This window comes from Ambystoma mexicanum, chromosome 3q (assembly GCF_040938575.1).
Source record: "Ambystoma mexicanum isolate Mex_15411 chromosome 3q, UKY_AmexF1_1, whole genome shotgun sequence".
Classification (NCBI taxonomy): domain Eukaryota; kingdom Metazoa; phylum Chordata; class Amphibia; order Caudata; family Ambystomatidae; genus Ambystoma; species Ambystoma mexicanum.
In genome coordinates this window covers 263,073,324-263,093,125 of record NC_090926.1, presented here as the reverse complement: position 1 = coordinate 263,093,125, position 19,802 = coordinate 263,073,324, and the positions used below count along the sequence as shown (strand labels likewise).

The 19,802-nt window shown below is 42.9% G+C and overlaps 1 long non-coding RNA gene across 1 annotated transcript in view; it reads left to right on the top strand.

Annotated features, from left to right (window-relative positions):
• The window catches only part of LOC138581845 (uncharacterized), a 118,194-nt gene extending 104,311 nt beyond the window's left edge, over nucleotides 1-13,883 (top strand). Inside the window, exons 2-3 of the long non-coding RNA XR_011304817.1 lie at nucleotides 5,471-5,599; nucleotides 13,557-13,883. This is a non-coding gene — a long non-coding RNA (uncharacterized lncRNA). The remainder of the gene's footprint in view (nucleotides 1-5,470; nucleotides 5,600-13,556) is intronic.
• Nucleotides 13,884-19,802: the final 5,919 nt, after the last annotated feature.

Here is a 19,802-nt window from a genome sequence, read left to right as displayed (position 1 = left end):
CCCACCTTTGCTGTCTAGTCTGTCCTCTCTGAGTAGGACATAGCCTGGGGGGGGGCCTGCGCTGGAAAGTGCTGGGCCAGCAGAGGGACAGAGCCATGTTTCAGTGATGGCCAAGATGTCAACATTGTTGCAGGCTATTAGTTTGTGAATGTCGAGTGCATCAACCATGACTGATCTGACATTGATCAAGGTGCATTTCAGAGGGGGGAGATGGTTGGGGCTTTTTCTTTTCCGTGGTGTCTTCAGGGGCAGGAGTTTTAGAGGATGTTGAAGGCTTAGGGGGAGAGTAACGTGTATGGGTACAGACGCGCAGGAATGCATTTTATATGTTAGTGCTAGGGGAGGTATCTAATGGTGGGCTTTGGCACATGGATGGAAACACTGGTGAGCTTGGGCACATGGGTGGCAACACTGGTGAGCTTGGGTGCATGGGTGGCAGTGCTGGTGAGCTTGGGCGCATGGGTGGCGGCACTTGTGAGCTTGGGCGCATGGGTGGTGGTGCTGGTGAGCTTGGGCGCATGGGTGGCAGCACTGGCAAGCTTGGGCTCATGGGTGGTGGTGCTGGTGAACCTAGGCACATGGTTAGCGGTGCTGGTGAGCTGGGGCACATGGGTGGCAGTGCTGGTGAGCTTGGGTGCATGGCTCAAGGGGCTGGTGTGCATCGATGCATGGGTACTGTCATGAGGCCAACTGTTCACAGATGGGGTGGCGTTATAAATCATGGGAGTGTCCTGGTTGGTATTGGTTAGCGGGACATGCCTAGTGAAGGGTGTGCTGTGGTAACTGGTCATTGTGGAGCTGAATGGGCAAAATAGTGGTAGGAATGGGGTAGGAAGTGGGAGGAGGTGGGAACAGCAAGTAGTCACTGTCTCTGCCGGAGTAGCTGTATTATGAGGACTGTGCAGGTTTGAAGGTAGACAATTGGTGAGCGGTGCCAGTGGTCTGCATACTGAGACAAGGTGCAGGGGCATATGATGCATCATGAATAGCATTTGTGTGGCGACTCTTTGGGACGCACATGAGTAAAGAGGAGGTAGGAAGGTGGTCGGGGCGGGCAGGGAGGGATAAGACCTGGTAGGGTCACAATGCAGCAAGGCCTAGCAGTGGGGGATGGCCGTTATGAGCGCCTGTGAGATACCTGCTGTGGATGTAGCGAACAGGTTGGACATGGGTTTGTAGAGTGTGAGGCAAAGTAGGAGTGACACAGGCATACAGGGCCCAATCTATAAACTGCAACGTGCCAATTATATATGGAGTGGGTGACAAAGAGAGGTGTCTCTTCTTACCTTCTTTAGCTGGTATGCCAGGTGCTTCACTGGTAGTTGGATGTGAGCTGGAACGGAATGTAGGCAACTCTGTACTTGTGGCAGGTGGGCGCAGATCTCCAGAGAAGGTAAGGGGATGGCCATTGCAGACCCGGCAAGGACAAGCAAAGACAGGGGTGTCTGACCTTGAAGCCGGGCCTTTGAGAAGGGCTAGGTGGGAACAGCTCATTTGGTGCTTCCATGCACCAATCAGGTCGTGCTTGGAGCCGGGCCCTCCTTGGCAAAGTAGGTGGCTCTAATCTGCGTCAGACTCCGTGTTGGCCATCTTTGCAGGCCTCATCGAGTCTGCTGGAGTCATGTCCATTGTGTGTGCACTTGCTGGGACATAAATGGGGTGAGTCAGCAGTGCTTCAGCATTAAGGCAGGCAAAGACAGGAGAGGGTGTGGATTGTGTGAGCAGTTCTGCAAGCAATTCTGGAACATCTTCTGTGTTGTCTGTTTTTTCTGGGTGACAATGATCCAGGGTTAATTTCCATGGATCACTGCTGACATTCAATTCAAATTCTGACCATTGGACATCTGCATCACGACACTGAATCTTGCGAGGACCTTGTTGACATGTTGAGCCTCAAAATGTAGCTGCCCCCAAGTGTCAATGTTGTAGCAACGGACATCATTACTTTGTGTAGTTGTCTCAGTCTTTATACTCCTCTTCTTCCTAGGCCTCTAATCAAAGAGAAAGAACATGCTTAATTTATAGCATACATACAGAATATATGAATTACAACCTGAAAATGAATTATCAATAAAATGTGATAACTTATTTTTTTAAGTATGTGATAAAAATGTGATTTTATTTAAAAAAAACTTTCAGTTATGTTCAATTTTTTCTGAATTTTCCATTTAAACAGTCAAATTGGATTTGCCGACCACCAGACCAAGCATTTTGAAATTGTATGAATCTTGAAATTTGCTCTTCCACTTAAAGAATCATATATACATGTATAACAAAATGTCCCTATGGAAACAATTAGAATATATTAAATATTACATCACAATTAAAATGAATGATAACTGATATTTTACAATATCTATGTATGTCTTATGTATACCTCTTGTCCATGTGTCTCTTCAATTTCGACCACTTCAGTAGTACATTCCTTGTACATGACAAATTCAAAGAACATTGATTAAATTGTTAAACAATTTAATGTTAGTCTTTGATCTCACAAATTACATCTTGAGAAAGTTGATTTTATGATTTTCGACCTTACAATATAAGTTACTCTATATAAAAAGATAGGGTTAACTGTCTGATACATTATTTTAAATTAGTATTGACAAAGTCGAACACTGTAAATGTAAAAAACTGTACCTGATAACCTTCAGAGATGTCGCAGGGAGTTGGTGTGAGATCATCCTGCAAATCATATTGATTAAATTGTGGCCCCTTTAATGCATTGTAATGTTATTTTGTTTCAACGATTCCATTTTTCGCTAAGCAGCTAACCTTTATAAACAAAAACATACACCATTCATATAGTGAAAGGGTCTATGTTATTCAGTGACAAAGTACATTTTTCTGAAGGTTTACTTTCATTGTTGCATGCCTTTCTACAATAAATGCATCAAGGTTGTTGATGGAATGCTTTGCAATTTGCTAACAGCATTGCAAATTATAAAAAAAAGTTCTCTTAAATGTCAAAAAATATATTTCTAATCAATAACTATTAGTATAAATCAATAAATAATCACTTCTCATACCTCATCCTCCAGACTGGTTGCAGAAGAAAAATAGTGCATTGTTGAAGTTCCAGGCTCCACCAATATAAAAGTAATTGTAATAATAAAGATGTGAAATCAAAAGATAATCACATGTAAAAGATGGTCGTTATTCACAAAGAAGCCTACAAGCCAGTTTATATCAAAAGCTAATATTATACATAACAATAATCAATATGTTTTAAGGGTGAACTTGAACAAATACATATTTTGTATAGTTGCATCTGAAGGAATATTCTAAAACAATTACTTGAAAGGTGAGTGAGGTTGCTGTTGGCTGCGGAATAGTGGTCGATGTAGCATCACAGGCCTTTAATCGATGTATATATTCATACCATTGTTCAATAGAAAGTGGGTATTAGTATTATAATTTAGACCATATCAAAAACTATTTTAAAAAGTTGCTTGGCATGACTATTAGGATGTTGGACGTGTCTGTGGTTTCCTCCATGGTAACGGTCTGTAATTCCATCAGCGTGGTCTATGTAAAGACAGACATGGTAATTTTTTTTAATTACTTAATTTGTAAAGGATGCGATGTGTGTGTGTGTTTGGAAAGGCTCCCATTGCACTGAACTATTTGAATATCTCTAAAGTAGGGATACACAAAGTAATCTAAAGTTAAAAATGTACATTGTGTCATGAAGGAAACTTGTGTAATAAAATATGAATGGAAATATTCCCCAAAAACTGAAAACCATTCATTATGTTACCTGTTCACAGACCATTTCAATATGTTGAGTTGATAAGACATATTATACAGGCACATTTAGAAAATGGTAAAACTAATTTAAAAATTCAGCGTCCGCTACTCACCTGGGTCAGCGTGTGCTGAAATTCAGTTGGAACTGCATTGGGAAGTAATTTGCAAAGCAGGCTGGGGCAACGCTTTTTAGTGTACTGTGATTGTTCGTACATATCTTCTGAGAAGTGAATGCTGCAGGTGTGGAATCTATTGCCCCTCACGTCATCCAAGGCCTTCTTGGCTCTGCTTTCAATTTCAGACACTGTAAATCCACAGCTCAAGAGACATTTTCTTATTCAATTTGGAAATACATACAGGACTGTTCTCTGACTTTTAGCTTGGCTTTTATTAGTGCAACCCAAAACGATACAAAAAGAAATTGTTGGATTGTCCCTATGATCTGTTAAAGAAATATAAATAAATATTACTATTAAAAAAGTATCACAGTGAGTAAATCAAACATCATATTCCTTTGATAATAAAACACATTTACTTTATAAAAAATGGCACCTAAAGCAAACATGCATTAAAAACATGCACTATGAAAGATTACATTTGGAAACAATACTCTGTAATGTTATGTGCTAATAACAGAGATAAAAATGCATAGGACGGTTGATAATGGTGTAGACTTTTTGAATAAAATAAAATGAGAATAGGGTGTACATTGAGTATAACCCAATAGAAAGTGGCCTAGCAGAGAACGTTGACACTACAGAAAACAATAGTAAAAGTTCACTAATCCTTACTTAGAAGAATAGATGAGCTGATTCAGCAAACAAGGTAAAAAGTGGAGAGCTGGTGATATCCGTTGTCGGTCTCACAGAGGTTTTCTTGTTAACTCCTACAGTGTTTATAAAGGATTACAGAACTGGGTGTGTATGTGAATGTCTGGCGTGTTCGTTCACACCCACCAGGCCTCTATGACAATGTTTGACCTCCTCAATCCCGCCGATGCAGCCCCCTTGTGAGTGCACGCCCACAGGTGCAAACTGTCATTGATAAAGGAGGGGGATGGATGTGGAGGAGACGAGTGTGATAGGCCCACAACTCAGTAAAAAGACACAGACGTATGCTGATTGCAGGGACGGGGTCTTCAAAGGGGAGTCTGGAGACACTGTGTCTGGGGTGGCCATTGGGATAAGGGTCCCCATGTGAAAGAACCCTTTCTGGTGTACATGGTATTTGGCACCTTTGGCGTTCCCATCATCCCAGCCCCCTTGGAAGCGTACGCCCACAGCTGCGTACCATCATTGATGGTGGAGGGGGATGGATGTGGATGAGGCGAGCGCGATAGGCCTGGAACACAGGCAAAGGGCACAGACATATGTTGATTGCAGGGACTGGGTCTTCAAAGGGGAGTCTGGAGACTCCGGGTCTGGGATGTCCATGCGGATAAGTGTCCCCATGTGAAAGAACCCTTTCTGGTGAGCATGGTATTTGGCACCTTGAGAGTTCTCACTCGCTCAGCCCCCTTGTGAGCGCACGCCGACTGGTGCGAACTGTCATTGATAGCAGATGGGGGATGGATACAGAGGAGGGGAGTGCAATATGCCAGTAAACTTGTTAAAGTACACCAATCTTTTACGATACTCTTAAATGTTTGGACTTGTTGTGGACTTACAAAAAACTTTTAACAACTCTTCAGATTAACTCATTTTTCAATTGTTTTATTTAGTTTGGTATAGTGGATGGCAATGCCACTAGAAATTATACTACTGCGATTGATGTACTGTCTGTATAAATCCACAGAATTATCCATGGTGACTGGGGAATTCATCATGAATGGCTCGAATCACACAGGCAGGTAATTACTTGTTGAACACGAAATCCCAGTCTTCCATGAATCAATCATGCAAAGGCACGATATGCCACAAGTCTGTACCACCTGTGTAAGAGATACAGAAATAGTTTACTTGAATGAACCAAATAATTGCATTTGTTTTGTTTGCAATACATTGTAAAATGTAATGCATTATTATGCTTTAAAAAGTACCTTTCTGGCCAAAGTACTGGCACTACTTGTAATTTCAAGTAGGGATCAATTAAAAAATGTGAACGCACATTCTGGCAAAAACAGTTTGGGAGATACTTCCAAGTGAAAGAAACTAAATTGTTCGGAGGATAAATCTAAAGATGAACACTTTGTTTTCAGATTAGAATGAGTTTTTCATTCAATTTACAGAAAAATTCTTTCATCAGTGATCCATCAAAGTTATATTGATGTAGGGGAACAACATATTATGTTAGCCGTCTTGCTCATCAAACACAAAACATATATAGCGTGAACTTACTCGTTACTTGGATTACGAGGGCGAACTGTAGCTTGAAGTTCGTGCATAAGGACCATCATCATTCGCAACACAGATCTTATAAGGCAGGCGGCTCTGAAGTCATGCAGCTTGGTAACGCATGGCGTGGTGTCTCTACTTCGGCAATTTAGGTAAAGCAGCCAGTTTTCTCAGCAATAGCAGTTCTCCTGCAGGGTAGGCATAAGTGCACAACGATGGCGGGTACACCAGATGGAAATGTCTTTGTTGTGACTGGGTTCAGGCTCCGGTGATTGATTCTCATGACTTTCATCTGATTCCACATTGTCTCAAGTTTTTTCCTCTTTCAAGAATTTCCTCTTCTGAATATTTGGGCTACTACATTTAGGGCGGAATAGTTGCTTTTGTTTCCAAATAGTGAAGAAACACAGAATCAACAGTGAGGTCAATAAAAACGTGTTTGTTTGTATACACTCAAGAAAAGAGGTTTCCCATTTATATTGAATGTTACAGAAAGACAAGCAAAGAAACAGCAATGTTACAAAAACACATTGTGAAAAGACAAGATAAATAGGCTCAAACTTTAAAGGCTCGCAAGGACACATGTTTAAATATGGTTTGGTAAATACATGTGTCCATTAAGCAATTACTGAGTTAATTCATTTTGGGCAGTATAAGTACCGGTTCTCAGTGTGTCGTACTTGGCAGATAGCTGAACAGAGCAGAAACAAGTCAGGGAAGCTTGAAATTAAATACACTGACACGAAGGAAAAAGAAACTCCTACGTTATGTTATCAGAAAGGGTTTGTTTACACTTCTCGAGGAACGAGGCATCTTGGCATTTCCATGGAGAAACGGCAATAAATTGCGCACAGAGGATGTTGACATGAGACGTGCATTGAGGTTGTGAAATGGGGCGTGAGCATCTAATGATGTCAGCATTAGGGGCAAGTGATCTGAATTAGTGCCGCAAGGGCACTTGAATTTAGGGGGATGGATCAACAGATAAGATTAGCACATCGTGGCGGTACCCGACCCGTCGTTTTCGCATTTGTTAAAATGAGAAAAACTCTGGTAAATTGCATTGGAATTTTTTTTAAGACCGATCGATGTATGCTCTAAAATACATGCCTGGTCGATTGGCCCAATACAATTTCTGATCAAACTACCCTTTTAAATTTGCCACTAGTGAATGTCCCAGCAATGTAGTTGCAGAGCCTGCAGAAGTAGGAGAACTAATTCTTCTGATGTGTTGGAACATCTTTCTTTCCCAGGACATGCACTGACCTTATTGATGCTTTTGGGATCTCTTTTGGGGGATAAGGCATTTCCCTCCTATAAAGGGAATTAACTACGAGACTCATTTTGGGGAATTCGGATTCATTGCAGGAGCACCTGCACTACAGGAACTACTGAGTTTAGGACCTAGCTTATGTAGGGCTATTGGTCCTACTTGTTTTCAAAGTTCATTAGAGCAAATCTCAGCGAGTATTCAGTCACCCTTACATACTGTCACTGTAATGCTGACTGACCTGTGGAGCCCACCAAATCCTGCCAGAGTTTCTTTTCTCCCAACAGGAGAGTGAGACTCTCTACTGGGAGAATTGCACGCATGGCAGGAGAGCCCTGCCCTCAAGACTGTGTTCCCAGAAAAGGCAGAAGGATTGAAGCCCCTTCCCCAATGCCCACGAGGGCCATTGTGGTAAAGTGGCCGACAAACTGCTCACGTGCCAAAAGGTGTGGGTTCCCACCCTTGACAAAATGGTGCAGTCCGATCATGTCTGTCAGAGCATTGCAAGAAAGGCCCCGCCCAAACCAAAATGAACAACCCCATGAAAGGTGGTGGCAGCACATTTCTTCAGTCCACTTCATGCAGGCCAGTCCTGGCTAACTATTCAAGATGAATATTCAAGCTCTCCCGACACCCCATCGGTGTCGTCCACCTCGGCGGATGCGCACTCCTGATGTCTGATAAGATATTCTCGGCATACGGGATTCCTATTCCTCAAATTGACAAAAGTGCCAAGGAATGGATTTTCAGTAATTCGCAGATCACATGCATTTCTGACACCAGAAAGTCACCCAACTGTGGTTGCAGTCGAACGTTTCAGTGGACAGGTTCAAGGGAAATGCCAAGAAAACTGTTCAAATGTGACACTTCAAAGGCGTCCCTCTCATGTAGGGATGTGCCAGCTTCTGAGAGAAGCTAATAACCACTTGCCATTATCAACAGTGGTGTTTGGTCAGATAGTTTGTGAATACTAGTAAAACCGGGAGACTGCAGGAGAGATTCCTTTGGTCTCAGTAATTCACACAAGAATCGCTTTCAACAGCAGTGAGTTCTAACCGTGCAGCTAATTTACGGCGCCACTTAGTCCACTACTTGTTAAGCTTTTGTGGGTCTGTAACTTATTTAGTAAAATTGGAAAATGTAATCCTCCTGCAGGAAAATTCAAAAGAGTGAATATGCTAACTCAAAAAATTGCTCAATAAGCAAACTACAACTTGTGAAGGAAAAGTATGAAAGAACCAGAAGAAAGGCATGAGAGAGTTGGGTGTAAAAGTAAACTGAAAAAGCAAGCACCAGTTAGTAAAGGCGCGATTACATCCTTTTTCTCGCCTAATCCACAAACGCAGGAGAGTTTGAGTATATCTGAGAAAGGGGAGTGAACCAGCTTAAATGGCAGTAACACCCAAGACAGGTCGAACGAGGTTGAGATTAATAATAATTCCCTCCTAGACATGTGCTTGTCGATGCAAAGATCGATGACTCCTGCATTAGTTAATCCTGTCGAGAATGGTGCCCAGGGAATGACAATGAAAGAACATCTACAGTCTACGATAACTACAGACAGACTATCTGTATCTCCAAATCTGGCCGCACACCCAGTTATCTCAGAAACAGAGTTAAATATTGACCCTTTTTCATGCCCTAACGCTTTGGTTGAGATATAGTCATCACTGGCCTCATTGCAATTTGCACTAAAGATCTTACTTATAATGTGTGGCCAATATTGGAGAATACAATAAACTTTGCATCGCTTAAGGCACCTAATATAAACCTCATTGAGGAGGCTGAGAATAATCTTTCTGAAGGAATTCGGATGACTAGTGAACCAACTGTGAATCCAGAACCAGATCTCAATCTGACAAACAATTCAGTGATATACTTCTCCCGCAAACAACGGAGATTAGCAAATAGGGCGGCAATGAGGAAACGGCCCTGTAGTGTCGCATCCCCACTCACGGAGACGCTACAACCGGACAAAAACACAAAACAAAACAAGAAGAAAGATGCTCGCGGATGGGCGTCTTACAAGTTGGCTCATTCCCGAGAAGGATAAGGAATCAATAGACAAAGAGGAAGAACTACCTGAACTTATTACATTGCAACTTGAGCAGGAAGCAGACAAGATTTCTTCCACAACCAGCAGTAGAAGATCAATTCCCCTGCCAAGGGAAATCTCAATACCATCATCAATGGGTAACGGACTGAAGCCAGTACCAATTAATAGCTGTGTTTGTATTATTAAGACTCTATATCAGAACAATGACCATGATTGGCTATGAGAACTGAATTATTGACCAGACTGTATTCTGTTGCACAGCTGAGAGTCTTGAGATCTGAAGACTTTGGGTATGTAGAACCACTCAATGGCCTAAATACCAGCGTATCGGCTATCCACTGTAAATTCCTGGCAACCGCCCAAATGATGCGTATGTATAAAGAGAATCTACTAGAGGCTGACGTGAAAATTGATGCTGACCCAGAAAAAGAAGACCTAGAATGCCCAAGGAGAATGGCAGCAGAACCCAAGATCAGGCCCAGCGTGCCCCAGTTACCACTAGCGAAGGAGGTCCAGATGACCGACATTCAAAATATTCTACAATGGTTGGCTGAGCCCCTTCCAGTGGTACTACATAGGAAATGAGGTTGCTCAATCTACTCATGGAACTGCAGGGGCTTCAGCCATTTATTTTCTCCTGAAGGCTTGCTGTCCTATATAACTAACCATACCTGCATTTGCCTTCTGGAGACATGGCTCACTGCCCTGATAGTATTGAATGGCTACACACTATACCAATCGCCTGCAAAAAATGGTGCACGGGCGGGGTAGACCGTATGGGGGATTCATTGTTGGTGTTCGACATAATGTAAAATCGTACCGCATTGACACTAAATTAGATGATTTTGTTATTGCTGTTGAGCTAGACATTCCAGCTGAAGGTATATCAGAGAAAATGCTGTTGCTAAGCCTTTATAGCCCACCGGGATCTACACAGAGTGAGAATATACAGGAAATGCTCCACAATATATTGATAAACTGGACGTTGAATCAGGAAAATAAATCTGTAATTATTGTGGGGGATTTTGTGATATGATAGGGGGGGCTGGGACAATGAGTAATGCCCAGTTAAGACCGAAGAGTATAAGGACTCGTACGACTGAAGATCCCGAGGTTTAGTTTCTTTGAAATGTGGGATATGGAAATGATAAATGGTAGAACTCACAGTGATTCTCCATGTAAAGAAACCTGGGAGAATGGTCGATCTAGGAGTACACTGAACTACATGTTTGTTACCCTTGAAATAGCGATGCGTGTAAAGGATATGGAGGTGTCCAAGAATGTACGGAGTGACCATGCATCACTTGGATTAACAATAACTTCGGATGAAGTTAGCCAGTATGTGAAACCTATGGGGGACATAACGGCTGACCATGCCATTACACTATCTGCTGGTCCGAAAAGAACATCCTAAAAGTGGCTGATGCACTGTCAGCTGAATGTTATTTGGATTTTAGTTTATTCTGGGTGATGTCTATTGATAATATCGAAAATTGGATTCCATCACTTGCTAATACCCACACCACAACTGGCAACGGTATTGCTATGAACGGTCCACCAGAAGAAATCCATATGACAGAGAAATTAGAGATGCCAAAAGATTGCTTAGATCTGAGATTGGAAGGGCTAAGAAAACATGCCCTACAATTAAATCATATCTCTCTGCCTGTAAACTATTTAAGGGGAAGTTCAGAGCCTAGATAAAAAAAAATCTAAAGAAGCTTAGACAATGGCAGGCAACGGTACAAATCCTGTGTACTAAGAAATATATGGTCATTATTGGGGATGCCAGGGGTAATAAGGAAACCGCCCTGATTAATACCATTGGAGCGCATAGATCGGAAAGATTTCTGGTGGATCGTAATATTCCAACTATCGAAATGGGTAAGACATTAGAAAACGCTGTTCCTCCCTGTCCACCCTTTGAAGTTACAGCTGACTTGCTCCTTGCCAAGATTAAATATTTAAATCGTCGTGAGCTCCGGGACCGAACGCTCTTGCTAATATTGCACTAAAATGCAAACCGGAATTTTGGGCAGAACTACTGAAGATTTTTTTCGAAAAAATTATGCTCGAGAGAAAAAATAAAAAATCTTGGCAGAGGGCTACACTAATACCAGTATACAAGAAGGAAGATAAGACTGACCCTGGCAACTATGGATTATTATCTATGCTTGACTGTACTGGGAAGCTCTTTGCCAGCATTCTATTAGACGAACTTCAAGCATGGGCTTACAAGGAGGGAGTGTTAAATCGCTTCCAAAGTGGATTTAGGCTGGGACACTCTACTAGACACAACCTGATCATCTTGGATACCTTGCGCACTAACGGCAGGAAAACTGGTAACCCTCCTCTGTATGCGCTCTATGTTGATTTTAAGGTGGCCTTTGACCTAACTCAAAGGGAAATACTGTGGTGGAAACTAGAGTCATTAGGATGCCCACAAGGACTATTCTATTTTCGTAGGCTTCTTCACCAAAATAACACAGTTTTCCTCACACTAGACTCTCAGGGGAACATGACTGCTCAAATTGAGCAGAATGGCGGTGTCAAACAAGGCTGCGTCACGGCGCCAACATTGTGTAATCTTTTTGTTTACGATCTACCGGCAGCAATTGATGTTGTACACAACTGTCCTTCATTAATTGGAGAAGAACACTGCCGCGTCCTTGCATATGTGGATGATTTGGTCATTCTTGACCACACATTTTTGTGGTTTACGCAGATCAGCAGAAGCACTATAGCGCTATGCCAAAAGGAATGGCCTTATAATCAGCCTGGAGAAAACACAATTGATGGTGTTTACAAACACAAAGATTGCATGCACCAGATTAATGATACAGGAATCAGAGATCCTATACACTCTGAATTATAAATACTTGGGAATAGAAATTGAAATTAAGGGGGATTATCTCGAGTGCAAACAAGCCAGAATGATTACAGCTGCCCGAATTACTGCCATGGTACACCATTTTACTATCAGCCACAGTGGATTCACTGTTTGGGCCGCTCGATTATTGTACCAACAGGTTCTAGCACCTATGATCACATATGGTCTGGTAACCCTACAGTCGGTCGATCTTAAATGGTTGCAGGTAGTTGAAGGCAAATATTGGAAAAAGATCTTGGGCCTTCCTACCTGCATCCCTATGGCAATAATTAGACTGGAACTGGGGCTGCAATCGTTAAAATCTCTAGTGCTCAAGAAAAGGGCAGAACTGTAACTAAACACGTTGAACATCTCGGGTAGTCAGCTATTGTCATCCATGCAACACAACATTTTTAAGGGAAAAGGGAGGTCGCTCCTAAAAAATAACATGGACAACTATCTAAATGAGATAGGCTGGAACTCACAAAGTGGGGGATTTTCTCTAACAGCAAAGTGTTCCTTATCTAAAAAAAGTTGATTTATGGAACTGGCTGGAAAACTACGCCCACCTTGAAGGTCTAAAGAGCTACCACTTTGTGAGTATATGTTATATACTTTTAAAAAGCCACAGTTATAGCTAAACTTATGCCTGGCGGTTAGGCTAAGACGTTTTATAATATTAGTCACGCTTAACCATTTGCCGGTGCTTGCAACTACTGGAATAATTAATCAGCTCCCATTTCCTGAGGGTTTCTGCCGATTATGTAAGAATAAAGAACTCACTGAGACATGGAAACATGTGTTGACTAAGTTCCTAAGATGTCAACAACATATAGCGCTCAATATGGCAGTTACGCACACTGCAGAAAACATACTGCGGAGACAATCTTTAGGTGACGTAGTATCAATATAATTAACATTAAGGTTTTTATTGCAATGTACAATGTCTGGTTAGTCAATGAAGGCCTGTTAGGGATCTCTATCTGAACTACTACTGACAAGGTTCCTTAGCTGAAGTGCATTATATTTAATTGGCCATAACTTGCTAATCTTGTCTTTAGTAATGATTTCGACTAGGTGTCCTGCTATTAATTTTTGTAATTTTTGGGTATCATACTATGATCTTATTATGAGTTGATGAATTAACTATGTGAAAATCAATTTTAATGAATTGTATGTGTACAGTTTATTTATAAACGGTATCACATTAATAAAAAAAAGAAAATAGTCCTAACCATGTACATTATTAGAAACTCATTGCATATGAATCATTTGCAGGGCGAGGCGAGAGATGCACCATTCAATTGAACACAGGGAAGTGATGAACCCATGGTGCCAGCTTCACCTGCAACCCGCTAGAAGAAGCTGACCCCATCGGTGGCGCCAGGTGACCCATGGGAACGTCAGGAGGCCCTGCAGATGGATCGAAGAAATAGACTGAAAGGCAGGTGCTGCCTTTATTTGTGTTTTTGTGTGTTATAGTCTTCGGAACGTTCATGTTGGGCAAGACATGATGCATGGGTAGCAGGGAAGTAACGAAGGAGGAGCAGATGTGTACTAGAATTGTGGCGCATTTTACTGATATATAATAAAGGTTTCACCATTTTAATGATATGTCTCTTGTGCACTTACTCGCCTCAAGTGTGTATGAAGTATCAGATCAGTGAAGGATTTGTGTGGAACGTGAGCCAAATAGGGCTCGGCTAGATAGGCCTACATGATTGTCCCCTAAGGGAAACCTAGAAATAAAGACCCATACACCAGGGTTTTTAGAAAACAAAAAGAGAAAAGCTCCCTTGTCCAAAGCTGGGCACCTAGGGGGGCACAACCTCGAGTGGCCCCTTGGGGCCTAAAGACATAGGGCCTCATTACACGGAAGGCGGTAAGGGTTAACGGTCACCGGTAATGCTACCGGTGACCGTTAACCCTTACCGCGTTACTACGAGGTAGACTAGCCGTTAAAGTAGGGACCCACAAAGGGACCTTGGTGCTAATTACAGTACCGCAATTTGCGGAACCGTAATTAGCCCCTTCCCCATTCCCATTATGCCCTATGGGGCAAAAATGGAAATGGGGAAGGGCCATGGTGGCATGGGGAATTACCGCCCCGCCAACCTCGGAATGGGGTGGTAATTCGGTAAATTACCGGCATGGACCATGGTGCTAATAGCACCATGGTTTAGCACCTACCGTGTAATGAGGCCCATAGCGTGGTTGTGCCCTGTGTTGGATGACCTGCCATTCTTACCGTGGGTCAGGCTGCGTGCCCGGAGCAGCCCTGGCATTCATGGGGCCATGGCTGCAGTCAGCGCGCCCGGTGGCCAAACCCGACGGGTTCATCATCAGATGGCGAGTCAGACCCAGCTGAAAGGTTTTCCCGGGCCACGTATGCCAGGTGGCAAGGGGGGTGAAGGCAGGGAAGCCACTATGGCGCTGCAGACATGGAGGCCATTGTGGGCAGCACAATGGGGCACAGGGCCACCCAGAAGATGGTACAGTGGCCCTGGGTCTTGGCAGTGATGTTGGACACCCCCCCAGACCATGGGGGCTGCCAAAAAGCACAGTGTATCCCATGGGGTATACGGGCGGCCCTGCAGATTGGCCACAGAAGAAACAGATTTTGGTGAGCAAGCCACCTTTCATCTGGGTCAAATTCAAACACCATGACAGCAGCCATGAAGGTATTGAAAATAGGTGGCTGGCTGCAACAGTCACCCCTAGGTGACATGATATACTATATGTTATATGTTGTTTGTGTTATGTGTGTATATTTATTTAAATGTATACGGTATTTATAGTTCTTGGGTTTCTATTTAGTGCATGTTTATAGGTGGGAGTATGTTTAGAGTAGGTTAGTGTTAAAATAAGACTATTATGTAGGGGCAGTGTTATTTAGGTGTAGGATTCTAGTGATAAGTAGAAGGGATAGAGGGGTTGTGTACACTGGCGTGAGAGAAGTGAGGGAAGTGGCAGCCTGCCTGAGGCTGCTGTAGAGGAGCAGACATGTACGTCACTGAAAGACTCAGCCCCTTCACCATCGTCATACTGGATGAATAACAGGAAGAGACTGTGGATGACACCAGATATGAACCCAATACCGCATCGAGTCTATGAGAGACGTTATGGACTCAGACAACCGTATCAAACTTAACCTCGTACTGAGGTGGTAGCAGGAGATTTGCAGGCACCACTGAAAATCGAGGAGTTGGAAAGAAGATCTGACAGGTGCAAAGTGATGTCATAGGGAGAAGATACGACACACTGAAGCAATATAAGAATATGTAAGAATGAAGATGTAACTAAAGATACAAGAGTAAACATACGTACAAGTAAGAAGAAACCATATATACAAAGTAGATAAGTAACCAGATGAGTAGTGAATGTGTATACGCAGAAATGCAAGGTAGATGAGCCCTGTAGAAGCTTGCTGCAGTAGAAAACATAACACAGGTGAAGCGGCCATGTTGAAAAGATGGACGCCGGCTCTCAATAATAGTAAGCAAAGAGTTTGAAGGAGAGAGACCAGAGATGCAGAGCTGATAGAGGCTGGAAGTACAAATTCATGCATGAACAAAGAATAGCTGCTGGCCAGAGATCAAGGATACCACAGGAGAAGCTACTGAAGGGTCCAAGGGGAGGTAACGAGGGTGTACAACGTACGCAGGACATATTTCACTTTGATTAAATAAATTAATTAACATTTACAAGTGCCAAGTATTGACAATAAAAGATGCAGAAATGCCTATGTGAGGTACAGCAACCAAGCCTCCAGAGGCCAAGAGGAGTAATGACTCCCATCTTAATTGAATTAAATAGTAAATAAGAGGTTGTAATGGACAAAATCTTGGTCTCCCTACATGTGATTCAGAACTCGAAAATAAGGCCTATTCATTAAGCTCCAGGCGAAGACAGTGGTGTATCTACACTCCCTTAAAAGTCCCTGAGAAGCGAACAGCCCGCAAGGTCAACTACAAAGAAGAGGCATTGGTTGGGCCTGACCGATGAGAGATGATGGACTAATTGGGCGAGTGTGTAGTAGTCTGGCATTCTCTGCACCTGAGTTTCGTTTTGCTTACGTGCTGCTAGTGATCTGAGTGTCCAAGGTTGGGAGTGGATGCCAATCTATCATGAGGGCCTATGCAATGAAGCATACAATGTTGCATGAGCCAGTCCGCTACTATTATACTGTTATAACCTGTATTATATGTAGTTAGAGGGAGGTTCGAGGGTTGCCTACCAGGGAAGGAGCAGCCAATAAAGTTACTAACACTTATAGACTCTATTTATTTTTATTTATTTTTATTTTATTACATTTGTTATACGCCCAGACCCGGGGGTATCACGGCGTAGTTACAGACAATGGGGGAATTAAATCTTAAATGCGAACACAGAAGTACACAGGAATAAACAGTCAATAATATACAACAATATACAAAATAGTCAGCTATGTACAGTCAATTGGAGCAGATTGGTGCTCTGGTTCAGTTAGTACTTGTTGAATAACCAAGTCTTCAAAGAGCTTTTGAATTTTGGGAGGGATGTTTCGTTCTTAATGTGGGAGGGTAGAGCGTTCCAATGTCTGGGAGCCAGTATTTTGAAGCTACTGCCCCCTGCTTTCTTTCTTTTGTATCTGGGGGTTTCAAGGTATGCGTTTTTATTGGATCTGAGGAGTTTGGTCTTGGGCTTCTTCATGACTGTATTGTTGAGGTATTTAGGTGCTTTGTTGGCCATACATTTGTGAGTGATGCTCAGGGCTTTAAATAAGATTCTGGCTTGGATAGGGAGCCAGTGTTGGTCTCTTCTGGTGTTAGAGATATGTTCAGATCTTTTGATGCCTAGGGCTTCTCTGAGGGCCTTGTTCTGCATGAGTTGAAGTTTGGCTATGTTGGCTTTGGAAGTGCCAAGGAACAGGATGTTACAATAGTCTAGCTTAGGCAGTATGAGTGCTCTGGCTAGAGTAACGCAGTTGTTAGCTGAGAGTAATATGCGGATATGGGAGATGAGTTTGGCAGTGTAAGAGGTGGACGAGGCTAATGTGTTTACTTGTTTAGACATGGATAGTGTTGCGTCTAGGTAAAAGGCAAGGGTCTTGACTTGTTTAAGAACGGGGATTATGGTGCCATCGATGGTGAATGATTTGAAAGCGGGCTCAAGGGAATCGATTTTGATGGAGGAGCCTAGTATGATGAGCTCGGTTTTGTCGTCGTTGAGACAAAGGCTATTACTGGCCATCCAGTTTTGAATGAGTGAGTAAATTTGGTTAACCAGGAGTGAGTCTTGTGCGTGATTACCTGAGAGTGGAATGAGGATTTGGGTGTCATTGGCGAAGTTAGTATAGATGACACCCATGGCATCCAAAGCTGCGAATAGTAACTTAGTATAGGCATTATACAGAGTGGGGGATAGGCAAGAACCTTGGGGCACACCTGCAGCGACTGGCACCGGGTCTGCTGATTCTTTGCCGATGGATACTCTGGAGGTCCTGTCTGCCAAGAATGATTTGATCCAGTTGGTGGCGTTCTGAGCTAGGTTGAAATTGTTCGCTAGAGTGTTACAAAGTTTATCGTGGTCAACCAGATCAAAGGGCGCTGAGAGGTCCAGGAGCATTAGTAAACATAGTTTACCTGCTTCTCTAGTGGCATCCATTTGGATCTTTAGATCAAGGAGGGTTGTCTCTGTGCTATGGTTGGGACGGAATCCTGACTGACGGTCTTCTAACAGTTGATGGTGTTCCAGGTGGTTCTGAATTTGGCAGTAGGCTATTTTATCAATTGTTTTTAGGAGAAATGGTACCGTTGTAATAGGTCGGTAGTTGGTGGGTATTGATGGGTCCAGGGATGTTTATTTTTTAGAAGTGGTGTCACCCATGCTTTTTTGATGCTGGTGAGGACTGTGTTAGTGAGGAAAGAGGCATTGACGAATTCGGTGATGATGGGTGTAAGGGTGGGGGCTCAGAGTTTCACTAGGTGGGAAGGGAATTGGTCTTCTTTGCAGTTGGAGGCTTTGAGTTTCGTTATGGTGTCAAATACTTCTTTGTTAGAAACTGGTGTGAATTGAAATGTTGGGACAGTAGTGGTATTAGATGTGGTCATTGATATGGTGGGTGGTGTTTTGTCAGCTAGGAGTGTTTTTTTACTATCAATCTTGTTTTGCAGTAGGAGGATTTTGGATGAGAGGGCGTTTTGTATAGTGGTGCACCAGTCTTTACTAGAGGTGGTGGGTGCTGAAGTTTGGCAAGGGTTTTCAAGCTTTCTAAGGATGGTAAACAGTTCTTTACTGTCTGAGGACGCATTAGTAATACAGAGGTTAAAGGCATTGGCTTTTTGGGTGATTATTGCTGAGTTGTATGTTTTGTTGGCTTCAGCAAAGGCTAATGCTGATTCTGGGGTATTGTTTTTTTTGTGGAGGTGTTCAAGTGATCTTTTTGTGCGTCTTAAGGCTACAAGTTCCTCATTAAACCTAAAGCAGGATCGTTTGTCAGGTCTGTGGGTTTTATTGGTGATGGGAGCAAGTAAATCAATAGTTTGGGTGAGGCATTGTTGGTATTGTTCTGCTAGATAGGAAGCGTTATTGGTACCTGGAACCGTATGGGCAAGAGCAGCACTCAAGGCTGGAGTGAGTTTGTCGGGTGAGAGCTTTTTAATATTTCTGGTTTCAAAGGTGTCTGGTTTTTTGGGAGTGATGTGATCTGTACTAACATTGTTTATTGTGAAGTTGATTACAAGATGATCTGACAATTTGACTGGGAGGATGGAGTCGATGGCGACTTGAGAGTTAAGAGTGAGAAGCCAGTCCAGGGTTCTTCCTTTGGAGTGGGTGGGTTTGTCTATCAGTTGTGCGAAGTTCATTTCTGACATAGCTGTATAGAAGGTTGAGGCATCAGAGTCCAGGGGGTCATTGTATCCTAGGTTGAAGTCACTGAGTACTATGCATTTAGTTTTAGGCTTGATGCGAGGAGTTAGAAGTAGTGGGATGTCCAAATCGGGGTGTGTATTTTTATTGGGTGATCTGTATACCACTAGTAAGTTGGTAGTGGCTTTGGGGTTGGAAGTATACTTTACTAGTAGGAGTTCATAGCCTTGTATCTGTTCTATTGGGCAGTCTCTAATTTCCAGGGTGGTTTTGGCTATTATGGCGACTCCAGCTCCTTGGGTGTTTGTCCTATCTGTTCTGAAGATGCTGAATCCCGGGGGAATAGCAAGGGCTAGTAGTGGTCCTGCCGCTGGATGAAGCCAGGTTTCAGTGACTACCAGCATATCAAGATGTTGGTCCTCGATAAAGTCATGGATATCAATTGCATGGGCACCTAGTGAACGGGCATTGATAAGTGCACATTTAAGGGTGGAGGTGGGGGCAGGGGGTGGTGTGTTACCTAGGATGGGGGAGAAATCAGTGGTTTTGGTCTTAATTTGGTGTTTGGGAGGTGAGTTGTGGAGGCTTTTGTGTTGGAAATTAATGGGCGTGGTGTTTAGTTTGGTCAGTGTGTTGGGTGTGGTGGAGAGTGAGGTAGCTAGTAGGGACGTT